The following is a 26,777-nucleotide window of genomic DNA, read 5'->3' on the forward strand; positions in this document are numbered from 1 at the left end:
CCAGAGAGAGACAGAGCATGAACGGGGGAGGGGCAGAGAGAGAGGGAGACACAGAATCGGAAGCAGGCTCCAGACTCTGAGCCATCAGCCCAGAGCCCGACGCGGGGCTCGAACTCACGGACCGCGAGATCGTGACCTGGCTGAAGTCGGACGCTTAACCGACTGCGCCACCCAGGCGCCCCTGTTATTATTATTTTTAATGCTTATTTATTTTTGAGAGAGAGAGACAGAGACAGAGAGACAGAGCACGAGCAGGGGAGGGGCAGAGAAAGAGGGAGACACAGAATCCGAAGCAGGCTCCAGGCTTTGAGCTACCAGCACAGAGCCCAGTGCAGAGCTGGAACTCATGAACCTAAGCGGTTCATGACCTAAGCGGAAGTCGGACACTCAACCGACTGAGCCACCCAGGCACCCCAGGATTAGAAGTATTCTTAAGTGCCAAATGATTTTATTTTTCAATTACAATCAAATGACTTAATGTAGGTTGATTACAATTTATCTTTTCTGTCAATGTGCTGTTTTGAAATTTTCACAGGAAATACCCCAAGTAGATTATTTTATCCTTTACAGTCTCTGCATTTAGAAAGATAAGAATCCACCTCAAGCCCTTTTCTGAATGGGTTCCCTGAATTGACAGCTGGTATATGACACTGACTCAGAGGCTCCTCGGACATCACAGTTGATAGTAAGGTCATGGTTGTCCATGTTCAGCCTTCAGTAACTAAAAATTCCTCCCAACATTCCCCACCTAATGGTGCCTGAAGATGAGTCCTTATTATTCAAGAGCCAAATCATCCACAGCATTTATATGCGAACGCTGGGGTAAGAACACATTCAACATCATTTCTAGGAATAAGGAGAGATCATTACCATGAATAGTAAAGAACAAAGAACATGAGGTCATTGATTATTTTTATAAGAATATACAATATATTTTTAACAAAATTTAACCAAAACATGCTTTTATATCAAATATCCTGATACCTGGAAAAATTTCCTGAGGAGGAATAGCGTGTTTAAAATGGAAATTAGCAATCTTTCTTTTGAGACTTTACAAAGCAAGCTAGTCAAAATTGGTAACAGATTTTTCCTGAAGACTATACTGGTTAGAAGTCAATCACTTGGTAAATAATTTTCTTTCTGGAGCTTTCCAAAGCCTCAAAGTCTGTGAATCACTCTCTTCTTTGATTATAAAAGAATGCTGGCTTCTTTTCACCTTACATGGTCATGTGATTTAATTGAAAAATATTTATTTATAAATATTTAATTTAAATATATTCCTCTAGTGTCCTACCTTCATTGGATCTTTAACTTTTTTTTTTTTAATTTTTTTTTTCAACGTTTATTTATTTTTGGGACAGAGAGAGACAGAGCATGAACGGGGGAGGGGCAGAGAGAGAGGGAGACACAGAATCGGAAACAGGCTCCAGGCTCTGAGCCATCAGCCCAGAGCCCGACGCGGGGCTCGAACTCACGGACCGCGAGATCGTGACCTGGCTGAAGTCGGACGCTTAACCGACTGCGCCACCCAGGCGCCCCGGATCTTTAACTTTTATATTGAGGATGCTTATAGGATACATCTAAATACTTAAAAATGAATGCCTTTTTTCTCTAAAACAAAGTCATTTGTTCAAAAGTACTAGAAAAATTCCACTGGTTTCTATTATGTAAATCTAAAGCCAAATGGTTTCCCAATTAAAAAAAAAGCAGATTTCTAATGGGGATCTGATGAGTCAGGCACATTATCAAAGAGACAAGTGAGGAATTAATAGAATATAGGAACACATGTTACAGGTGAACTGAGTAGTGTTGGAAGGATAGGTTACGGAGTCAGGCAGACCTAGATGCAAAATCCAATTCTACCTATTTCCATTCATCTAAACAATTTATACTAATGTTGTGATCTTCTTCTACAACAGCAACAGCAGCAGGATCAAACCTACCCCGTCCCCTCTGCAGTAAACCATCCCCAAATTGGCATCATTCTCATTCCCTGATATTTCAGGTACTTTGAGGCATACCTTTTATCTTGGACTGAGTCTTGACAAAATGATCTAGACTTCCCTGAAAGTATATAGGACATTATCTTATTGCTTTAAATTGAAGTCAGATGGGGTGCCTGGTGGCTCGGTTGGTTAAGCATCCAACTCTTTATTTTGGCTCAAGCCATGATCTCAGGGTTCGTGAGATGGAACCCTGAGTTGGGCCTCAATGCTGTCAGCGTGGAGCCTGATTGGCATTCTCTCTCTCTCTCTCTCTCTCTCTCTCTCTCTCTTTCTCTCTGTCTGCCCCTCCCCTGCTCACCCTCATTCATGTGCATGCATGCATGCACTCTCTCTCTCAAATAAACATTAAATCATGAGTACCTATGGTTTATTATTAACTACAGAAATAGTTAAATCAAACACTTGTTTCCTAGCCCAGCTAAGTTATTGCTTGTGAACCTAAGGGAAAGTGACACTTAAAGGTTGTAACAATTAGCTTTTTATAAATCCTTTTTCCATTACCTTTGACAGCTTATAGCCCAAGGGTGACAGTCAGAGGAAAGAGATGTCCATAACATGTCACACAAAAAATTGTGTGACAAATTACAGTGATAACATCCTGATGACAGCCATTTCTGTTTAGTTCCGTGAGTGAAAGTATCTCTCCTTCATTCCACCATTATACAGACTACTATAAATTTTTATTTTCAGCAGCAAGTCTTTGATCTTTTAAAAGAATCATTTGTTTCTTTTCTAATTTGGAAGAAGGAAAACTGTCTGTATTTGTGGATAACATATTCTATATAGAAAACCCTAAAAATTCCACCAAATTCCACCAAATATTAGAACTAATAAACAAATTCAGTAAGGTTTCAGGATTCAAAACCAATATGGAAAACCAGTGTATTTCCATACACTAATAATGAAATATCAGAAAGAAAAATTAAGAAAACAATCACATTTATAATTGCATTAAAAGAAAAACTACCTAGGAGTAAATGTAACGAAGGAAGTGAAAAATCTGTGCACTGAAAACTATAAGACATTGATTAAAGAAATGGAAGAACACACAAATACTCTGGATTGGAAAGAATTCATATTGTTAAAATGTCCGTACTACCTAAGACAATCTACAGGTTCTATGTAATCTTTATCAGAATTCCAATCACATTTTTCACAGAAATGGAACAAAAAAAATCCCAAAATTTGTGTGGAACCCCAAAAGACCCCAAAACAATCTTGAGAAAGAAGAAACAAAGTGGGTGTCATCATACTTCCTGATTTCCAGCCGTAATCAAAACAGTATGGTATTAGCATAAAAAAGACACATAGATCAATGAAACAGAATAGAGAAGTTAGGAATAAACCCATTTATATGTGGTTAATTAATTTGACAAAGGAGCCAAGAAACTCAATGGGGAAAGGATAATGTCTTCAATAAATGGTTTGAGAAAACTGGAAAGCTAAGTGCAAAGGAATGAAACTAGACCCCTCTCTCACACCATACACAAAAAATTAACTCAAAATTGATTAAAGACTTGAAGGTAAGAAACCTTAACAATCCTAGAAGAAACCATAACAATCCTAGAAGAAAATAGGGTGTAAGCTACTTGACATTGGACTTGGTGATGAGTTTTTGGATTTGACAATAAAAACAAGGCAATAAAAGCAAAAATAAACAAGTGGAAGTACATCAAACTAAAAACTTCTGCACAGTGGGGTGCCCGGCTGGCTCAATTGGAAGAGCATGAAACTTTTGATCTTGGGTTGTGAATGTGAACCCCATGTTGGGTGTAGAGATTACTTAAAAAATAAATAAACGTTTTACAAAAATAAAAACAAAAACTTCTACATGGCAAAGGAAACCAACAAAAGGAAAAGTCAGTTTATAGAATGGGAGAAAATATTTGAAAATCATGTGTCTGATAGGGGATTAATATCCGAAATATGTAAAGAACTCATACAACTCAATTGCAAAACAAACAGAGCCCCCCAAACCAAACAAAAACAACAACAACAACATTTGATTAAAACGTGAGCAGAGGAAATGAATAGACATTTTCCCAAAGAAGACAAACACATGGCCAACAAGTACATGTAAAAGTTCTCAATATCACTAATCATCGGGAAAATGTAGTTCAAAACCAAGACCTAAATCCTCATGCTTGTTAGAGTGACTATCATCAAGAAGACAAGAGCTAACAAGTACTGGTGAGGAAGCTGAGAAAAGCATACCCTCGGGCACTGTTGGTGGGAATGAATTGGTGCAACCACTATGGAAAACAGTATGAAGCTTCCTCAAAAAATTAAAAATAGGCCTACCATAAGATCCAGCAATCCTTCTTAGGGTATATATCCAAAGAAAATGAAAATAGGATATTGGAGAGGTATCTGCACTCCCATATCTATTTCAGTGTTATTCACAACAGCCAAGATATGGAAACAGCCTAAGCATCCATCAACTGATGAATGGATAAAGAAGATGTGATATGTATACACACACACATGTGCATGCACACACACACACACACACACACACACACACACACACACTGGAATATTACTGACCCATGAGAAAGAAGAAAATCCTGCCACTTGAGGCAACATGGAGGGACCTTGAGGGCATTATGCTAAGTGAAATAAGACAGAGAAAGACAAGTGTTGCATGGTATAATTTATATGTGGAACCTATAAAAAAAATTGAACTCATAGAAACAGAGAGTGTAAAATAGTTTCCAGGGGCTGGAGGATGGGGGAGATAAGAAGTTGGTAAAAGTTATAAGATGGATAGGATCTGAGGATATTATGTAAAACACGGTGTCTCTAATTAATAACACTGTATTGTATACTTAAAATTTGCTAAGACAGTAGAGCCTAAATGTTCTCACCAAAAATAAAAGGGTGTGTGTGTGTGTGTGTACATATGTGAGGTGATGGATATGTTAACTAGATGGCAGGAATCCCTTCACAATGTATAAATATATCAAATTACCATGATTGTACACTTTAAGCGTCTTAGAATTTTATATGTCAATTATACATACCTCCAATAAAGTTGAAATGAAAAAAAAAAAGCTAATAAACACTTTTGTGCCATGTAAAAGAAATAAAGTAATAAAAGAACTGTTAAAAAAAATTATGAGCTTCGCTAAATAAGTTTCCCCCTACTTTCAATTTTCAAAACTTCCATCTTCATTTTTATACATTGATATCACAAAATTATCTGATATAAAGAAAGCTCTAATCTAGTTTTGCATGTTTCATACTTAGAATTTAATGGATGTGAACATTAAATGCCGTGGTAGGAGAAGAGAAGTATCATTTTATGTGTGTTTTATTTTTTAAATCCCAGCTTTGGAAAAGGATCTTAGATCAGCCTACTCATTTTTGAGATTAGACATTTTAGGTAGGGAAAAATGACTGCTCCAAGGTCAAATACCCTCAAAAATACTCAGATGTGGCTTCGCTCCCCTGACTATAAGCAAAGACCATGCATCTCCCTTTAAGGTGTCTTGAAATGTCAGCTGAAATCAAGATAATTCCCCTCGATACATTACAATTAATTACAATGCATAACGTTAAACATAGTGCTTAAGTGCCGAATCATATGTGGCAGGGTTTAAAGGAAAGAATGGAATATCAGAAGGCTAAACTGGTTGATGAATAAAAAAGGGCTTTTGACAGAAGGCTATCTACTTATTTTTCTAATACTAATATGCAAATAGTGGCTGTTTATGACAAGGATTCCTTCTGCCCAACTCCCGTAGTCGAAATGGAAACCTTTGTTTAGCTAAAGCCCAGACCAATAGCTATAGATGGCTGTATTTTCAGAAAACCTCGGAATCTGAAGTTAATAAGTATGTTTATTCGAATGTATTTCCATGGCAATGTTATTTTATGAAGTGACTATCGTTAAACAATCCTGCTTATTGTTAATTGACTGTGAAGGAAAGTTATGTGTTTCTTCTGATTGAACACACGAGCTTCCGGAAACACCGGAAATAATGCTTCTATAACTTAGCGATGTCAAAGTACACTTCGACCGTATTATTGAGAGTACACTGCCAGTATTATTATAAACCTGTGTTTGTATGAGTCTCAGATATCAAATGGTGAAACTCTATTTGCTATGTGAAATTTGGGGAAAAAATCTTGGGGGGTGGTGGCAGAAATTTGCTTCAATTATTATTTTTTTTAATGTTTATTTTTGAGAGAGACAGAGTGTGAGCGGGGAAGGGGCAGAGAGAGAGGAAGGCACAGAATCCGAAGCAGGGTCCAGGCTCTGAGCTGTCAGCACAGAACCCGACGCGGGGCTCGACACCGTGGACAGGGAGATGACCACCTGAGCGGAAGTCAGAGGCTTAACCAACTGAGCCACCCAGGTGCCCCTTCAATTTGTTCTTTAAAAACCTATGGAAGACAATAGTGGGCCAATGGGGGAAAATGTGGGAAAGCTTGCATTTATTAAAATTCGACATTTCTGGAAGTTTTTCAACAGTGGAGAGTTTGTGACATTATTCATTTGGATCTCGTGAAAATAGGTAATAACGATAGTTATCTTTTATTATGAAGATTATTTACTTTTGATAAAAGAAGTGTATAATCTTCATCATCATCATCATTTTCATATTGCTATTCATTGGCGCACAAGAATGGCTTGCTAGATCTTGGCAAGAAATTTGGCAAACTTCTTCATGACATCTCTGTGGTCCTGCAATTTGGCTAAACCACATCACTTTATCTGAAGTAAGTCTAGGGGCTTTACCAGACTGTGAACTAAGAGCGACATAGTTGTTGGAAAATATAATTAAATTGATATATAAGGGAATAGTGGTTATGGTATAAATGAAGAAGGATGTGTTCCCACTTTTACAGCTGTGTTAGGGCCTCGTTACCCCGATTTAAAAATGCCCCCTTTTTGTGTTTGTCCATGAACTAGCCTGTCATGGATGTGAATGTGTAAGCAGACTTTGGAGGCTCTTACTGACTGCTGAAGGGAGGCTAGATGAGGCCACTGAGTGATTTGGTAGAAACAACATAATGAGCTACCAGGTGAGTGTTAGCAGCAGTAAGAAAAATTATTGGCATATCCATTGTTTTCGTTGTTGTTGCTGTTTTTGTTTCTTTCATCTCAGGGAAATCATCTCAGTGGCTTTCAGAGTTAATGCTCTCAAATAATCCACATTTATGCTTTGCATTGACGGGCAGACAGATGCCTAACAGTTCCAACTAGAAGTTTTAGTATTCCCTTAAGATGTACCTGAATTTAAGAAACATGATATCCAAATTGCTGGGTTTTTAACAATCTGGTTTATAACTCCCATTGGAAAGAAAGTAAATGAGCCCATCCTAAAACTAAAAGCTTTACGATTTCTGAATTATACAGCAAAACAGGGGTTGGTATCTATTGCCCTTTTGTTCAGCAAAATGCCCACCCAAATGACGTCACTTCTAGTTCTTACCCAACTCCCATGTCCCCAGCATTCTTCCTTTTTTATACCTAATATAGTCCTTCATACCCTGCCACTATTTAAAGCTAAAACTTGCACTCAATCTACCTAAAATAGGCAAAGAAAACAAAATACAAATTTATACTTAAATTATACACTGGAGAACGCTGAAACTTATTTGAACTAAGGTTTTGTCATTTTATAATATCCTTACTTATTTGACATGGTGGCTAAATCCCAAAATGGTTGGAATGTTCTTTAAGATGTTTGTTGGGTATATTTCAACATATGTAGTTAAACCTTATTCGATCTACTCTTTATCAGTCTTCTGTCCGCCCCCCCAGCCCCTTTATCTATGGAAACAAGTGCTCCACTTTTTTCCATCTGCCCTGGATCTCCACTGCTCTTTGAAAAGCAGAAAAGATTTCATCTTGAGTTCCCAACGGCATGAGGACATAAGCTGTTGCAGGGCAGGCTGGTTTCACCCCAAGGTGAAGCAATGGCATGGAATCTTGAATGCAAAGACCCAGGCTGGGCTATCTGTTCACACGGACTCCACTGTTCTACTTCAGATCCACAGGTGGAGGCTGTGTCTGTGTGGACATCCCCATACAAAAATCTGATACTCACTGACTTCAGTATCATTTCTTCTTTTTTAATGGGGAGCAAAAGCATTGCCTCATTTCTGTTGCAGCGTTTGGTAATGGAAATCTAGAAACTGAGTTGTGACCTTGTGCCATGATACCGATTCATCAAATGTATTTGAGGAGAGGGATCACTTTTCTATAGTACACAGAACATTTCTAATGTGAACTCATTATTGTTTGGATGTTGGCTGAGTTCCTGTGTCGGAGTTAAGGATAAGAAAATGTAGGTCATCATATTGCAATATATAAATCTATAAATCTATTATACACCTTAAACGTATACAATGTTGTAAGTCAGTTATATGTCGATTTTTTTGAACAATAGCTCCTATGGGGAGGGAACAAAAACAATAGATAGGCTCAAAGTTAGTAACTTTCTTGTAGGAGTGGCAACTTCAGAAATATACATATACACTCATCAACAACGGGTAAGCGGCAGAATCAGGATTCAACAACCCAGATTTTAGGGAACTTTCAGGTACTTGCTTTTAACATTCCATTATATTCTAAAGTGAGTATCAATATTAAGTCTTACACGGGCGCCTGGGTGGCGCAGTCGGTTGGGCGTCCGACTTCAGCCAGGTCACAATCTCGCGGTCCGTGAGTTCGAGCCCCGCGTCGGGCTCTGGGCTGATGGCTCGGAGCCTGGAGCCTGTTTCCGATTCTGTGTCTCCCTCTCTCTCTGCCCCTCCCCCGTTCATGCTCTGTCTCTCTCTGTCCCCAAAATAAATAAAATGTTGAAAAAAAAAAGAAAAAAAAATATTAAGTCTTATGTGTGAATGTGTGCTTGGGCAAACCACCACACTCCTTTGGGCCTGAGCTTTTTTGTTTATAAAACGAAAGACTTGTTTTAAAATTCGAAAGCACATAAGGTCCTTTTATGGTCTGAAACTTTCCTAAATCCAAGAAGCGTATATTTGGTTGACAAATATTTATTGAGCTTTCACATACAAACCAATATTCTTATCAACAAGATTATATATGATACGAAGCAGAATCTAACTGGAAGTCAGTATATTTAAAAACTTTTCTTTACTGTTTATTTTTTGAGAGAGACAGAGTATGAGTGGGGGAGGGGCAGAGAGAGAAGGAGACACAGAATCTGAAGCAGGCTCCAGGCTCTGAGCTTTCAGCATAGAGCCAGATGTGGGGCTCGAACCCACGGACCACGAGATCATGACCTGAGCAGAAGTCAGCCGCTCAACCGACTAAGCCACCCCGACGCCCCAGAGGTCAATATTTTAATGACTCATTTATATATTAAAATTCAGAAGGAGACTTTTAAAGAACCATATTTCTTTTTTCTTTTTATTTATTTATTTTGAGAGAGAGAGAGAGAGAGAGAGAGAGAGAGAGTACATGAGCAGGGGAGGACAGAGTGAGAGAGAGAGAGAATCCCAAGGAGGCTCTGCACTGTCAGTGCAGAACCTGATGTGGGACTCAGACTTACGAACTGTGAGATCATGACCTGAGTGGAAATCAGAGTCAGATGCTCAACCGAATGAGCCACCCAGGTGTCCCAAAGATCTGTATTTCTAACAGCATCAGAATGAGATGGACACGTATTAATCCAAGTCAAAGCCATTATCCAAATCTGTCTCCCTCTTAGCTGCCTAGGTTACTTAACTCCAGAAACAAGATCTATGGGATTCTCTCTCTATAACACTATCTTCTTCCCTATTAACTCAAAAACCCTTCAACCGTGATGATCAATTTTAAGATTTCATCTTGCCTAAAATCACATCCATTTTATAAACCGATACCAAAACGATTTGCCTAAAAGTAAACTTCAGTCAATAAATTATCATCACCTTTGTAAAGTCTTTTCTCATCATGGGTGGTGTGGTGTTGGTAGAGACATTGGGGGGGGTGACAAGAATCATTTATCATTTTGTTTTCTATTAGCGTTTGTGGGCGAGAAATCCTTCAAAGCAGATAAGTGGTGAATGCAGGTTCGCTTTCCAAATGTTAACATTCTTTTGCATGTCTTGTATTTCAAAGAGTTGTCTATTGACCTTCGAAGAGACAAAAGGCTGAGAGATCTTTTTTTTTTTTTAATTTTTTTTTTAACGTTTATTTTTTTGGGACAGAGAGAGACAGAGCATGAACGGGGGAGGGGCAGAGAGAGAGGGAGACACAGAATCAGAAACAGGCTCCAGGCTCTGAGCCATCAGCCCAGAGCCCGACGCGGGGCTCGAACTCATGGACCGCGAGATCGTGACCTGGCTGAAGTCGGACGCTTAACCGACTGCGCCACCCAGGCGCCCCAAAAGGCTGAGAGATCTTAAGCATGTTGTGTTCCAAACCAATAATTTCATTACATTTTCTTTTTGGCTCAATCAGTCACATCATCACTTGCTAAATTGCCATAGCATGGGAGGTACTGTGACATTTGAAGTTACTTTTCACGTGGATGATTACTGCTCCAGGCTTTGCTTACTGTTGAAAAAGTTAGGTATCAGGCCCACAAACAAATTGCCAAAGTCTTATGAGCCACAAAAATTTTGGTCAGCCTGCTCCCCTTTTCAGAAGTTTTGGAATTTGAATGTTTACCTGATATGATTTAATATGCATGGCTATTTGTAAAACTATGTGATGAATGTATCATTAATTTGGAGTGATTGAGAAAGACCATCTGAATTAGGGAGAAGGGTGAATTGTGGAATGGTTGTGAAGAAACAATTTATTTTCCTTTAAAAATATAGATTAACTCTAGGTCCAGGAAATAATGTCCAGACTGGGTCCTTTAGGGTCCTATTTTAATGAACGCATAAGAATGATTTGTACACACAATGTCAATTCACACGTAGTAAGTGTTTCAAAAAAGTTTCAAAAAAGCCTAAGGATTTATGCTCGCATTTTGTTTAAGATCCTAGCTTTTAGGGGCACTTGGGTGGCTCCGTTGATTAAGCGTCCGACTTTTGTTTTTGGCTCAGGTGGTGATCTCATGGTTTGTGAGTTCGAGCCCTGCATCAGGCTCTGCACTGACAGTGTGGAGTCTGCTTGGGATTCTCTATCTCTCCCTCTCTCTCTGCCCCTCCTGTACTCTCTCTCAAAATAAATACACTTTGAAAAAAGAACCTAGCTTTAATATCACAAAAGGTAAATGACAGCCTAGACCCTCATCCAACTATCACAATTTCCAAATTGTACATTTAAGATACAGTTCAAATATAGTTTATATTTATTCCCCACTTCATACTGGGTTCATGATATTCTCCCCTCCCCACACCTCATCCCATTTTCCATCATTCTCTATCTCAAGCAATGGCACTAACTATTCTTTATTTAATTCGTTAATCCATTAATCAAAAAATTGGAAGCCAGTCACTGTATAACTAGAACTTAGTGTTTACTCGTGTCATTTCTTTCTCCCTTAACTCTCTGTGTTTTGAGAAGTAAAACAAGAGACATTCATCTCTAGAAAGGACAAAATACATCTAAGCCCCTCGGTTCGTTTGGCCAAGAGATTTACGTGTGACATGATAAGCATTTTTAGTTTTTTGGATTTTATACAGGCCAAATCCAGGTTAAGCACAGTGACAGTTTAATACCCAGAGTAGGGGAGATGGGAGCACATGACCAGCTAATGGTGATATAGAGACTAATATTATGGCTTCATGTCCCCATGGCAGCAGTGAACCCGAAATGGATGATCTGCCAGTAGTAAATATGTAGGGGCAGATAAAAGTGGAAGAAAGAGTAACACACACACACACACACACACACACACACACACACACACAGTCTGTTTTCCCTGCCCAATTCTCACAGGCCACTTGTTTCCAGATACTTTTATCCTCTTGGTTCAGTGTATGACTACTTCAAAGATGGCAAATGTTAAAGCTTCAAAGAAATAACCATATCACTTTTGGTCAGATTTCTTACCTAGTGAGACAAAGACTATTCTTGTCTAGCAAAAACTCTTTAGGAACACATGCAGTGAGATGAATAACTGTAATACAGGACATATTCATTACTCAGGTACTTAAAGTTTAGTATTGCATATTCCATAAGCAGACACTAATCGTGGGGGCTTTTCTTAGCTTCTTCTCTGCCATCCCTTCCACCCCTAATGATATCTGGGCGGTAGAATTTGCTCGGTAAATATACATACAACGAAGGTGTCCTCATTTGTGGCCATGAAGGAATGACTGCCATTATAAAGCAGTTTGTCAGGGAGAGAGACCGTGCAAAGAAGCTTGACAATTGCCCTCAGTTGCCCATTACAGTCCCTGCCTTCATTTTTACTAGATTATCTCTGACCTTTCTAAGTTTTTCTTATCTGCATGTAATGGTGTCTCTTCTGGAATATGTCACTTCACGACTCTTTGAATGATTTAGAGGTATCAGGCTAACAAATCCACACTCATTCCTGAAAATCACTGGCAAATGTCGAGGTCGGTGGAGCCCGTTTTGGTGGTTGGCAGGATGGTTTTGTTTGAAATGTGAAATGTATTTAAGAAGTTATTTGGAATCCCGGAGTATCGATACTAGTAATGAATGTGCTATGCTTGCCACACTGATTTAACCAATACCAAATCACCACACCAGTTTATATCATGCATTTTAAACAAATGTGTCTTCACTGTCTGCACCCTAAACAGTAACATGACCTGTCATTTTGTTTTTCCAAGAGAAGACTAATAACATTATTTATTTTAGAAAAATCCTCAGTACACATGGTGTTTATATCTATCTTACTACTCCTTTTCCCAGCCAAAATGGATCAACACATACAAACAACCCCTCACCTGTGTTATCTTTTAATTATCGGTAATATAACATCACTGGGATTGATTCTAACAATGGACAATGATTGTCGTTACTTTGGGGGGCGTGTCTCAAGGATACAGAATCGGATAACTTGTGATTCTTGGTTCACGACAAAGCCTTATCATAGGTCCATGTGTCTCTTCTTCTCTCTCTTCCTCCCTTCCCCCTGAATACCTACACACCTGCCGTCTAAAGCAAGAGATAGACTTGGATAGGAACGTGCATCTAACCAGATGGTCTGGGCCACTGTTTCATCTTTTATTTCACCATACCTCAAGTAGCGGTCATTCTGAATTCCATGTGGGTCATTCTCTTGCTTTCCTTTTTATGAGTTTCCTTGAACATATGTATCCTCTCTTTGTTTTAGTTGTTTTTATCTTTATAATGATGTCATCATGCTGGATATAATTGTATTGCTAAAATTCATCTTTATTGTTGCCTGTTCCTATAGTGTGCTCATTTTGCCTCCTGTATAATATTCTATTGTGTGAATATACCAGTTTGCATATTGACTTTCTTGTTCAGGACACTTGGGTTGCTGCTAGATTTTGCTGTTTTGCTATTCTGAATAGTGCTGCTATGAATATTTATGTACGTGTTTCTTATTGCTTTGCTTGTTAATTGCTTGCCAGAGAACTTACATGGTAATAATAGCTTTCAAGTGCTTTCTGTGTGCCAGGAACTATTCTAAGTGTATTTACATATATATTAATTCACTTGGGGCTCACAACAGCCAGATGAGGAAAATACTGTTGTTATTTTACTGATTTAAAAAAAAATGAAAACTCAGAGAAGTTAAGAAACTTGCACAAGTTCACACAGCAATTAAGTAGCAGAGTCAAGCTTGGGAATCCAGGCGGCTTGGCTTCAGAATTTATGTTCTTAAACACTGCACTAGAATGTCTTTCTTAGAGGGGCGCCTGGGTGGCGCAGTCGGTTAAGCGTCCGACTTCAGCCAGGTCACGATCTCGCGGTCCGTGAGTTCGAGCCCCGCGTCAGGCTCTGGGCTGACGGCTCAGAGCCTGGAGCCTGTTTCCGATTCTGTGTCTCCCTCTCTCTCTGCCCCTCCCCCATTCATGCTCTGTCTCTCTCTGTCCCCAAAATAAATAAACGTTGAAAAAAAAATTTAAAAAAAAAAAAAAAAAGAATGTCTTTCTTAGATCTAAGAATCTGAAGGATTACAGCAGTTTATAAATATGTAACTTAGGTATTGACCAAAATTTCAGTCCAGGACCACTATAATTTGGATCCATCAATGTGTAGCATAACCTGTAATGAGCAATACTGAAAATTCTCGTGCATATTATAACTACCCTAAAACATAGTGCGTATAAACTTCCTTGTATATTTTTTTTATCATAGGCATAAACTTCTTTGTGAAACTGTTTCAAGGAGAGGATCACTGTGCTGTTTTTGTTTTTGTTTCCGTTTTTTTAAGTAATCTCTACACCCAACACGGGGGCTTGAACTCACTACCCCAAGATGAAAAGCTGCACACTCTCGAGCCAGCCAAGTGCCCCTAGGATATTCGATGCTGCAGATACACCTCCACACCAGTGGTGGCACTTCTCTGAGGCATTTCCTGCAGACATCCCCGAGCGCATCATTCCAGATCACAGTCCTACCATGCTCCAGGCCTATCTTCATTCCCTTTGAAGGAGCACCAGCTTTTTCTAGGTCTTTGTGCTAAGGGCACAATCTGGGCCCTGGGGGGCTCTCACATGGTCAGATAATGAGTTTAAGGCAGAGGTGACTTGGATTCTTAATTTTCAGGGGAAGAGATGCTCTTAGATCAAGAGCAAAAATGCTCGTCAGTAAAGCAGCACCCTCAAAAACGTACGGAAGTTGTGGCAAACATCGGTCATGCCATTCCTAAGGTTTCTATTTGTTACTACCTAACAACTCGTAGTCAAAACATTTAGTCCAGAAACTCTATTGTCATAGATACAGGTAAAATATAAAGACAGGAAGCACAGACGGCATTTGTTTATTTTGTGAGCACCGAAGCCATCATCAGGGCCACCCTTTGTGGCTCCATTTATTTCTTGTTCATCCTGATTCTGAAGGTTTAGTCTCAAGAGGAAGAAGAACGAGCCATCAGTTGGATGAGTCATATTTTTGTTATAATCACAGGAACATTCAAAAATGAAATCATTTAATTCAGCCGAACGAACCTTATAAAAAGTAAATTACTTCATATACATTTGGCAAAAGACTAATTAGCTATTTTGAGCTCTTCCTGGAATTATCTTGCCCATTTTCTCCACCCTCCATGACTCCCGCTTCCAACTCTCTCCTGGCCCAGTGCTTTCCTGGTCGTGTTAATGAAAAAGAAAGGAGGAAGAAACACGTGGTTTTGACGACCTTCAAATCATTAAGGCAAAGGGGGAAGAGGCCCCACAACCAGTCATCTTTGAAAAGTGAGCATCTTTCAAAGATACAAATATTCCCATCTTTAGCTATATCTGTATTGGCTTCTGTGTGCGTGTAGATGTATATATCTCTCCCCCTTGTCTCTTTCTTTCCAGGCAGATTTTCCAATATGTATCAACACATAAAAGTCAACGCTGATTACATAGATACTTGAATTCCTCTTCTATCATTTGTCAAAAATTTCAATTCAGTTCTTGTGAACCGAAGAGCTCTCCAGCAGTTTTTAATTTTTATTTTTAAAAAGGGCACTAAGTTGACAACAAGGGAGCTTACATTTTGTTAAAACTAAATGGGAGGTTTCAAAGAAAGACTAATCTTTGGTATTAGGGTCAGGATAATTACTAGCAACTTTTTTTCTCCAATGTTCTAAGGGTTTGTGAAGCATTTTTGTTACTTTAAAACTACAGTGAAAACAAGCATATAAGTCAATTGCAGCATACCCACACACTTGCATTTAAGAGAAGATAGCCCTGTGCATGGCAGAAAAAATGACCTACTTATTCCCTGGTGTAAACATTCATGCTCCCTTTAACGTCTTGGATTACCTTGTTGAAACTTGTTTTCAAAGTTTACCTCAAGCTCTCTATCGCCCGGCACCCTGGCTCAATCACCCACAGCTTTGCCTGTATTTCTAGAGCCTTACCACATGAGCCATTCGTGTGAAATATACGCTGAAATACAAACTCACGCAGTATTCTGATGTGATTGCCGTTTTATTTAACTTTTTAGATGCATTGCCTTTCTAGCTACATTTTAAGTACCTTGAGCGGGGAGAGACAAAGTCACTTAAAGTTTTTGGCTTCAGTTTCCTCATCTGTAAGACGAGTGGGACTAGACCTTTCTTTATCGACTCTAGCATGCTGTGATTCTGGTTCCCAGGACTCAAAGTCACCATGATGCTTTTTTTTTAGCTTTGCTTCCACAAAACTCTCGTTAGCCCAGAGATCCTAAAACCTAAACTAGAAGCCACAGAGCAATCCCTCAGGCTTCTGGAGGCATTATTATTCCTCATCCTGAGTTGTAAGACAGCAACATGTGAGTGGTCCAATTAAGAGTTCAGACTCGGGGCGCCTGGGTGGCGCAGTCGGTTAAGCGTCCGACTTCAGCCAGGTCACGATCTTGCGGTCCGTGAGTTCGAGCCCCGCGTCAGGCTCTGGGCTGATGGCTCAGAGCCTGGAGCCTGTTTCCGATTCTGTGTCTCCCTCTCTCTCTGCCCCTCCCCCGTTCATGCTCTGTCTCTCTCTGTCCCAAAAATAAATAAACGTTGAAAAAAAAAATTAAAAAAAAAAAAAGAGTTCAGACTCATTACTTCCGTCATTTTTTGTTAAATAGGCAAAAAAGGATTTTTTCTATTGCTCATGGAGTGTCTGAGTATTTTTTTTTATTTTAGATCTAAAATATAGATAGGTTTAGATCTGTATTTTATTTATTTATTATTTATTTATGTACTTATTTAATATGAAATTTATTGTCAGATTGGTTTCCAAACAACACCCAGCGCTCATCCCAACAGGTGCCCTCCTCAATGCCCATCACCCACCCTCCCCTCCCTCCCACCCCCCATCAACCCTCAGTTTATTCTCCGTTTTTAAGAGTCTCTTAGGGTTTGGCTCCCTCCCTCTCTCTTTTTTTTTTTCTTCCCCTCCCCCATGGTCTTCTGTTAAGTTTCTCAGGATCCACATAAGAGTGAAAACATTTATTTACCCCAAATTTTCAAGATGGGTTGAATATGCTTTCTGCTGCATTTACCACTTAAGTTCTTTCCCACATTATGGCACGATGCCTCTACTTGTATTATGCTTGTTAGTGTCCCACACTGAATCGTTTTTTCTTTTTCTCTTTGTGTTCTGTGCACGTTATACAGCTGCTTTACACAGCCTCCATTTTTCCAGGTGAGGAACTTGACTTGTGTGTTAGCGGTGGCTGCTACTGGCCGACGTGAGCACTGGCCAGTCTGCTGCCCATACTGTTGGGGACACCAGGGGACACACTGCTAGTGGAGGTGTGTGTAGACTGTGCTGCCCGGTGGGGCACAGAGAAACCAAGTTCTTTGGGTGAACATTGCTAGGCCTTCGAGAGGCACCAGACCGAGTCCTCGCTCTGTCAGCGAATTGCAAATCAATCTGTCCAAAACACAATAAGGGTCCTACTAATTAGATATTTGGGATTATGTTAACACCGGTTTGATACCTTCTACAATTAAGATCGAATTGCGTAACTGATCTAGCCAACTTTTTAGTATAGGTGTTTAGTTTCTCAAGTTTGACTAGAGAAATTTGTAGAACGTTATAGGTCTCACCAGTGTTTCAGTTCACACGGACTCTTGCCGTACAGCATCACCCGAGTGAGTTCTGAGGGACAAAAAACCCTACAGAAATTGCAGAGCCGGGGAAGCCTGTCTTTGGGCTCCTCCCACCCTCTCCGTGTTTTCCCCTCCCATCATCTCTTTGCATTATTATTTTTTTTTTGAACACAACTGGATCTACACTCTGGAGCACTTCTTACCATCTCTCCTCTTGTGTGTTTATTATCTCTCTTCCACCATAAGAATGTAAGCAAAGTTCCCAAACTTATTTGGGGTTCAGGTGACCGTACATAAGGCAGTCACAGAGTAAGATATGAATATGCTTGAAGGAGGGGCTATAGAACCTAAATTAGAGCTATTTGAAGATCCCTACATTTCTCTCTCAAGTCCTGACCTGTCCTCCAAATTCCAGACTTGGAATGTGAACTGCCTACCCACACTTGCACGTGGCCAGTGTCCACCAGGGGCCCTTCAGTCACCCTGGCCCCTCCACTGCCCCCTCTCCTACCCTTTCCTGCAGCATGTCACTTCTCTGCAAACATCACCATTTCTGTTGCCCAGGCCAACCTATAGCCAAGCGACAGGATACAGCTCGTTTTTCTCTTGCATTTACGAGCAAATCCTACTATCTCTGCCTTCAGACTGTATCCAGAATCCAAATCCTCCTCATCACCTTCTCCACTAACACCTTCAACCTGAATTTAAGTCTGAACTATTCCAGTAGCCTTACGACTGGTCTCCCTTCGTCCACAAACACTCTATTCCCTAAGGACTGAGAATGAAGTCTCCAAAATCTGAGAGCGAGCACTCATCCACCTGTTCAAAACCCTTCCATGGCTTCCATCTCCCATCCTTACCATGGTCTGCAGGGTTCTCCATGCCCTGGGCCCTCATGATACCCCTGGCTTCATTGCTACCACCCACCCTCCATGCTCCCCCGCCCCAGGCTTGCTGACCATCTCACCACTTCTGGGACATGCCAAGCCCACAGCGATCCCACAGTCTCTGCCACTGCTTGGGACCCTGCCTCTATGAATCCCTTTGGTTCTCCAGGTCTGTGCTCAAATGCCACTTTCCCAGAGACACCTGCCATAACCCCCCTCCGCCCATATATATAATGCCCGCCTCAGTATTTCCTTTACCCTTCGAAAGTTTTTTTTCTTCAGAGCACTTCTCACCATCTCTCATCTTACATGTTTATTATCTCTTTCCCACCATGAGAATGTAAGCTCAGAAAACCAGGACCATTATGGGGAGAATGTGATTCAGAGTCAGGAAATTCAGTCATGGGGTGGAACCTACAGAGATCCCACCTGCACAATGGCATCTTGTGGCCCCACACAGGGTAGTTAGGGGAAAGGATGAATATTACAGATGACTAAAGTCAATATATTTTTTTTCCCTTAGGAAATCCAGACAGGTAGTCAACTTTACCAACTTTTACCACTTAGGCAGCTTTATCCACGTTAGCCCTTAGGCGGCTGTGGAAACCTAGCCGTTGTGGACGAGAGCACGAAAGAAAATCAAAGAGTGGAACAAGTCAGTGCTTTATAACTTGAACAATAGAAACTATAATCATCACTTGCTAATTGCTCCCCTATCATTCTATTTCAGCATTACATAAATTAATATTGCCACATGTTCATACTAAACACCATTATTTGCCTTTGTTGTATTCTCATGTGAAACCAGACAGACATCATGATCAGACTTTGGACTCTGATCATGGGCATTGATTGCAAACAGTGCTGACGTAAGTCCGTGAAATTTGGAGTCACCACCACTACTCAGGATCTGAATCTTCAATCCTATAAATGTGACCGAACAGCTGCCACCTCTCCTAGGCATAACGAAAAGGTTACTTTCTTGGCGGTAACAGGTTTCCCTACTTAGTTGTAGGCGTGGCTGATTTCCTATGGTGCATTTAATTTCCTTTAGTTTTGTTAAGATTTTGAATAATGACGTACTGCCTTACACAATTAACACATGCATTTGAACGATTTGTCTTCGGTTTCTTTCCAGAATGGTGTTCCAAATCATCGGAGGAGCCAGCAGATTGGAGTGTAGGATATTTCTGAGCAGGGTCTTACAGTAAATCTCAAAGCATGCCACCGGTCTGCTAGCTAGCCTCTGACGCTACAGTTGGTCTATACTTGGCTTTTACCAATACACTGAGCTGACGGAGTGCAGAATAATGGCAGGTTGAGCAAACTTAATGTTTCTCTCTCCCTATTTAAATTTGTTTTAGGCTCTTTTCTATCTCGTCAGCACCCAGAACTTGTAAACTAAAATTTGCACAGAAGTAATTTCAAACAGCTGTAAGTACTGTAGCCCCGCCCCCTCCTTATCTGTGTGTTGCTTTCCGTCAATTCAGTTACAGGGTCCACCGCCTTCTGGAAGCAGGTGTCCCTCCTTGTGACGTAGCCTCTGGTCAATAGTCGCCTAATGTTACGTCACAGGCCTGCGTCATTCTCCTCACTTCGTCTCGTTGGGTGGGCATTTTCTCATCTCACCTCAGCCCCAGAAGGGTGAGTGCAGGGCAATAAGATATTTTGAGAGAGAGAGAGAGAGACCACATTCACATAACTTTTATTACAATATGTTGTTATAACTGTTCTATTTTATTACTGTTGTTAATTTCTTTCTGTGCCTCATTTAGAAATTAAACTTTATCATAGATGTGTACATATAGGGAAAAATATAGTATATATAAGGTTGGGGACTGTCTGCGGTTTCAGGCATCCACGGCAGGTCTGGGATTGTGTCCCCTGAGGATGAGGGGGGAATGTCTGTAATGCCATCTTGCTGTCTCTGTGTCGCAAATCATTTTAAACTTTCACTTAGAAGTCATTTTCAGAGCACATGACTCCATGAAAAGATAAGGAATTGCGGTTTGGGACCACAATTTAAAGGCTTGTAAATCATCATTTAAAAAATAATCTGCTTTACAGTGGCGTTTTTCATGATGGGTTTTAGGAAATTATCAGTGTTTTCTAGTATATCTACAAGAGTTTGTTTGCAAATAAAAACACATTTATTTTACTTAACCATTAGCTTTATACCACTTTTGGAAAGCATGCCTACCTAATTTGAGAGAGCAATACTAAGAGTAAAAGGGGGTGTCATGAATATTTATGCTGACTTCACAGGGATAAAGAGGGATTATCCCAGGCAATAATGCAAAACGGGGATGATTTAACAAAATTCATTCTGTTTTAATACTAACTTAGTCTCTAGCAATTTACAGCTTTTTTCTCCAAGAATTATTCCTGCATTCTGAGAAAGAGATAACAAAGTTGTGAAAAGGCATGTAACAAGGTCAAAGGGACAGATGTAAAACAAAATAATGTAACTTTTCAGGTTAAGGAAGAAAAATTTTAAATGCAAAAGAATGAAGGCAGAAAAAATGGGACTGACATTTTAAAATCAGAAAAAGCGTTGGTAACGTTAACTACTTTTTTCCTAAACCCTAATTTACCAGGATTAAAAGGCACTCCATTGAATTTAAAAACAATTTTTTTTTCATAACAGTAGATTAAAAACGATTTTATTTAATGAGTAGGAAATTTCCGGGCTCAACAATTTAAAATGCAAAAGACGGAAAATGTAGACAGAATCAAAATCCTTGGGAAGTATGCATGAGTGACAGCTTCATTCATGTTTCCCTCTCTTGGCTATGAATGGATTAAGGACACAGCTCAGAGGTAATAAATGAAAACTAAGTGCTCAATAGATAAATGAGAAATACTAACTGCTCAGTAAATGTTTCTGGGATATGTAATAGAATATTTTTTTTTAAAAGACTAGTCATGTTCACTCTACAATGTTCTATAATGCAAGTGCTGAAGAATACTGAGCAAACCAAAAGTCCATTATGTTTCTTTAGTCTGCTCAAAGTGAGGTTGCGTTTCTATATGCAAAACACAAGCCAGAGACCTAAAAGAAAGCAGTCTTCTTCCTCTTCAGAATAAATAGAAACAGACACGATTTCTTTATCATCAGGAGATTTTGTAGAAAAAGTATTTCAGGACTAATGTTATGATCCAACTTACGGGCTCTTGTCAAGAACCGTAGCATCACCTTCTGCCTTGTTTCCTGACGGAGCGATGGGACTGGTACCTGATAATGTCTACTGCGGGGACAGGCTAGTTGGTGATCCAGAGAGCAGACTTTGGGCCCAATCCAACTGGGTTAAAAGCTCATTCTACCATATCCACATGGATAACTTCAGGCAACATATCCTCTCTCTGAACCTACGAAGTTTCTTCCTCTATAAATAGGGATAACAGTGGTGCCAACCTCCTAGAGTTGTTGAAGGAGCCAATGATTAATATGCACAAAGCACTTAGAAGTAGGTCTGGCACATAATGCCACAAATGTTACTACTACTGCTATTAAAAAGCCAGTGTTCCTTTGATGGTGATACTTGTGACTAGTGGCTGCATGGTTTCAGATAGGGTTCCCTTTCTTGCCGTGGTCATTTGTTCAGATGAATTCTCTAGTCAGGTCTCCTCTTTTTATAAACTAATTATTTTAGGAATGTACTAAATCTTGGTTTGAAGACATGAAATAAATCCTTCTAAAGTCACATTTGTTTCTTTCCTGCACAGATGGCTGAGTAGAATCTGTGTTGATTGCACCTTTATTTTGTACATTAAGGCTCTAAGAACAGCGGCTTCCTGAGACTGACTGGGAAACTGTTTTGATTGACGGGTCTCACCAGCACACCAGACTGTGCAGGCAGATAAGAAGCCCACTGGGAGAAGATATCAGGGAAGGTAAGGATGCCATGATCCCTTTATATGAGAGAGCTGGGGAACTGGCTCTGGGAAGGGGAAACTGCAGAGCAGCAAAATGATCTTGATCACTAGTGACATTTAATTGCAATTAGGTTTTTAACAACAGCAAAAAAAGATTGTAAAACTCTTCGGTTTCTTTCACATCAAACGGCCCATGCTTGGAATATTGTCGTGTGCATTCTTCCTGCAACACCATCAAAAACAGGTTCACTGTATTTGCAACATACTGAGAAGAGTTAATGGCCAGTGCAGGGTTCTCCTGGCTTCAGAGTTCAAAGTTATCTGCTCCCAGATGCAGCCACACAAATTATTCCCTGAGAGTAATCTTCAGTGAGTTGCTAGGAGATGACCGGTTTATGTTTTCCTTTGATTATAGGGCATAACCGCCCCACTGTCAAAATGCCAAAAGTTAAAAAAAAAAAAAAAAAAAAGGCAGTGATTGCTTAAGAATAATGTTTTCCTGTTGCTTGCAGTGAGGTATTGAAACCTGGACTATTTTGCATACAAGGAGATCAAGGGAGCCAAAAAGATCTATGCGGTATAAGAATTGTTATCTGAGGGGCGACTGGGTGGCTCAGTCAGTTGAGCGTCTGACTTCAGCTCAGGTCATGATCTCGCAGTTGGTGAGTTCAAGTCCTGGGTCGGGCTCTGTGCTGATGCTGACAGCTCAGAGCCTGGAGCCTGCTTCGGATTCTGTGTCTCCCTCTCTTTCTGCCCCTCCCCCGCTTGTGCTCCCTCTCTCTCTCTCTCAAAAATAAACAAACATTAAAAAAGAAAAGAATTGTTACTAAGACCAATTACATGTCAATGGTAGTCAGCACGTGACCAATGCTTCCTACATATTTGTGTAATCAAACCAAGTCATGCGTTTTTAGCAGTTTCTTTAAAAAATAGTATTATGCATAGGTCTGGTGAATGGCTTATGGTTTAAAGGAAGTGCTTACACATATTGGTAGGCACCTGGCATGGGTCAAAAGAGGTAAAGGGCCAGCAACGGAGGAGTTTAATTAAGCTCAAACCTCTGGATAGAGGTAAAATAAAGAGAGAAAAGACTAACTTTTCTGGCCCCAACACCAGGGCTCATTTTGTTATGCCATACCATCTCCTGGACATACAGTTATGTGATATGCAATTGTTTTTCTGTGATAGCCAATATAGTGATTAAAAGTGACAACCCGGTTTTAAATAATAACTACTTACTGGCTGTGTGAATTGGACTGAATTACTTACATCCTCTGTGCCTCAGTTTCCATTCCTATAAAATGGGGGAAAATAATAGTATATACTTCTTAGGATCAATGTAGGAATTGACCTATATAATTACAGTGAAATAATATACGTAATATACTAGAAAATATTATTCTTAGCAAAGTGCCTGATACGCAAAAATGTTTAAGGGGCCATAAGATAAGCTATCATTTTCACTATGATTGTTAGTATTTTTAACATTATTTTACTGCATCCTGAACAAGTTTAACACCACCTGAGAGCTTGAGGATCAGGTATATGAAACCTGAAAAAGTTGAGAAGCCACAGGTTTAGATAAATAGGGGAAATGAACAAAAGCAGGAAAAACTCAAGGAAGCAAAGAGAAAGCTGAGGTTTTCTTAAGTCTGCTGTCTTGTTAGTTGTGGATTACCACCCTATTCTCAATAATTTGGTGTATATGCGCCTCAGGCTACCTAAGGCTGGCCACTTATTAAGCAGATCCTGTGAGCAAGGGCATCTATGTTTATGACACTTGAACCTCGTGTTTGCCTGGGTGTTGAGCAACAGAATGTACAGACCTCTGGGATTTGGGAGCTCTAGGTTCTGGTCGCTAACTGGGTGGGTGTCCTCAGGGATCTTTCTGCCTTTGTGGACTTCCATTTCCTCATTTGCAAATGAGGTAGTTGGACATTGTCTCTTTGATCTCCACATTTTTGTAATTTTATCATCTGTCTTTATAAGAGCCGTGTCTGCTCTAGTTTCCTTTGCAGGTGAGCTCTGGGCAAATCTGTCATGTGGGAACCCAGAGTTGCAAATCAGAAACAGTTAGATGACCTCCTTTTGCTCTATAAACGAGTAATACGCTCCATAAATGGATTATCAGATCCTGTTAAATAGCAAGAGCGCCCAATGACTCTAAAATAGAACCTGGTTTACAATAAAACAGCTTATCTGTTGCCTATTGTGTAAAGCAAAGTGTGCGATAGGGTTGTTTAAATGGCACTTAAAAAACTGCCCCGCCAAATCACTTTCTTCGAGAGAGGTTACCAAGAAAAATGCAAAAGGAAAATTCAGTGTTTCTGGTTTGGAGAAGCAGCAGGTGCGAGTCACAGCTCTGGTACTAAATCGAGAAGGCTCTGAGGAGAATGACGTCAACAGACTTGCCGGTATTATTTTTATGGAGACTCTCAAACCACCATGAACGGTACACTGTAATCAATTATTAAATGTGATCCAGGGTAGGGCAGTCTATGCTAACACAATTCAGATACGTTTTTCTCTCCAGCATTCTGTTATCAGTTATGTGATATATAGAGTAACAGTTAATAAGGATCAGTTTCTGCAACTCCATCCTGCAACCTACTTTTTTATTGTAAATAAACCAGATGAGGGGGAAAAAGGCAAAGGGAGAAAGTGCCATGTTTCAAGCCATTTGTCTCCGTATTTTAGCGACAAGCTTAATCTAATTAATTGTATTTGGCGCTGACTAGCTTGGCATAAGGTGTTAGCTTTCAGCTGCAAATGAGTAGCGCTTGACAAGGTGAGAAATCCTCCTTTGATTGTGAAATCATCCAAGATGCATTTCTAATCTCTTTTGAAAATGAAAGCCCTAGGACTACGTGATTAAAACAAAAACCAAAAACCCCAAATCCCCTCTTATACCTAACAGCTGAGCTCTGCAGTGGAGGACGATAGCCTGGTCACTACACATGGCAGAGAGAGTTGTCCCCACATACTCAACCTTCTTACCTTGTACTAGAAGTTTTAACCGGGCACATGGCTTTGGCCAGACAAAGACGACATTTCTGTTTCCCTTGCTTTGCTATCAAATTTTGGTTGGTGAGTTTGAGAGGAAATGATGTGTGTGCCCTCCAAGGAGCCGTGGCCTTAAAGGGAAAGGACATTCCAGCTACTTTCCCCTTTTCTCCTCTCTGGGGAGAGGTGTGAGGCTCTGGAACAGCCATCTTGAACATAAAAGGGAAGCCATGTGTTGAGTGGGGAGGAAGGAGCCTAGGTGTCTGATAATTATGGACCTACTCCTCTTGTGTTACCAATTTGTACTTTTACATGAGTGGGCAAGAAATATCTCTCGTTTAAGCCTCTATTGCTTTTGGATCTCTGTAACAGGCCTGGGCTTTTATCCCAATGAACGGACTGGACACTTGGAATCCAACACGTTATAATAATCTCATTCAATTTATGCATAGTTACAAGGAGAATGTCTGTGAATTTTTGGTAAATTTTATTTTCCTTCTGTCACATGTTGAAATGTTGGCTAGTAAACATATTCCTGGTGGCACCATAACCCTGTGCTGCTTTTGAAGATCTAATTTCCTCCCTCCCTCCCTCCCTCTCTCCCTCCCTTCCTTCCTTCCTTCCTTCCTTCCTTCCTTCCTTCCTTCCTTCCTTCCTTTTTTCCTTCCTTGAATGCTTTATCATCTCCACTGGACTACAAATTCCTTGACAAGAACAAGACATACATTCCGCGTTCTGTAGTTTTCTATCCCAAAGACTAACCACAGAGTTTTACACATTGAAACAGTCCTTGCTGAGCCTTTGTTCAAGAAATACTCAAAAGACCTGCACAGAGCTGCGTTAATTTTTAACATCACCATGCATTTAACCAAATTCCTGAAATGAACAATTTGAAAACAAGTGCCTAAATTGTATGTAAAATTTGATTTCTAAGTTTCCAGACAGACCTTGTTAATCACTAATGATAACAATACATTTAAAGAGACATTTCAGTAGAGTTTAAAATGATTCAGTAGCTCAAGAAAGAGCCTTGGGCACAACGAACAGTAATATGATATTAATAAGATGGAATTTGTAAATCTGTAAAGCAGCACCCAAAGCCCAATATTTATCCCCTTATTGATCATTTCTGGTAAAAATTAACTGAAGGTTGAGGGAGTCCAAGCCATAAAAGATGAAATATCCATGGAATGTGTTACAGGGAACAAAATTATTTATTCTGTAGTTTAGAAAATAAATTCGAAAAAAAAAAAGGCTTAAATTCCTCATTTTTCCTGAGTTGATACGAGTAGATTCTGGTTACTCACATATAATGTAAACTTTTTTACCAATGAGAGAATCGCTATAACCAGTTGTTGAGTCAAATTGTATTTTACCTTGTATATAATACATTGTGTGTATAATGCCTTTTGTCTTTA

The 26,777-nt window shown here is 39.9% G+C and overlaps 1 protein-coding gene and 1 long non-coding RNA gene across 45 annotated transcripts in view; one reads left to right on the top strand and one right to left on the bottom strand.

The window, feature by feature from the left end:
- The window catches only part of LOC121039704 (uncharacterized), a 104,183-nt gene extending 81,335 nt beyond the window's left edge, over positions 1-22,848 (top strand). The window contains exons 1-2 of one of the 2 annotated variants that reach the window (XR_005794939.1): positions 6,376-7,037; positions 22,256-22,848. This is a non-coding gene — a long non-coding RNA (uncharacterized LOC121039704). Of the gene's footprint in view, positions 1-6,375; positions 7,038-22,255 lie in introns of those variants that run through there. The other variant, XR_005794940.1, reaches the window with a different exon arrangement.
- SORBS2 (sorbin and SH3 domain containing 2) overlaps positions 1-26,777 on the bottom strand; it is a 351,293-nt gene that overhangs the window by 106,307 nt on the left and 218,209 nt on the right. The window lies entirely within an intron of this gene.

The sequence above is a fragment of the Herpailurus yagouaroundi genome, unplaced genomic scaffold (genome assembly GCF_014898765.1).
Source record: "Herpailurus yagouaroundi ecotype Mexico unplaced genomic scaffold, PumYag 181, whole genome shotgun sequence".
In the NCBI taxonomy this organism is placed as follows: Eukaryota; Metazoa; Chordata; class Mammalia; order Carnivora; family Felidae; genus Herpailurus; species Herpailurus yagouaroundi.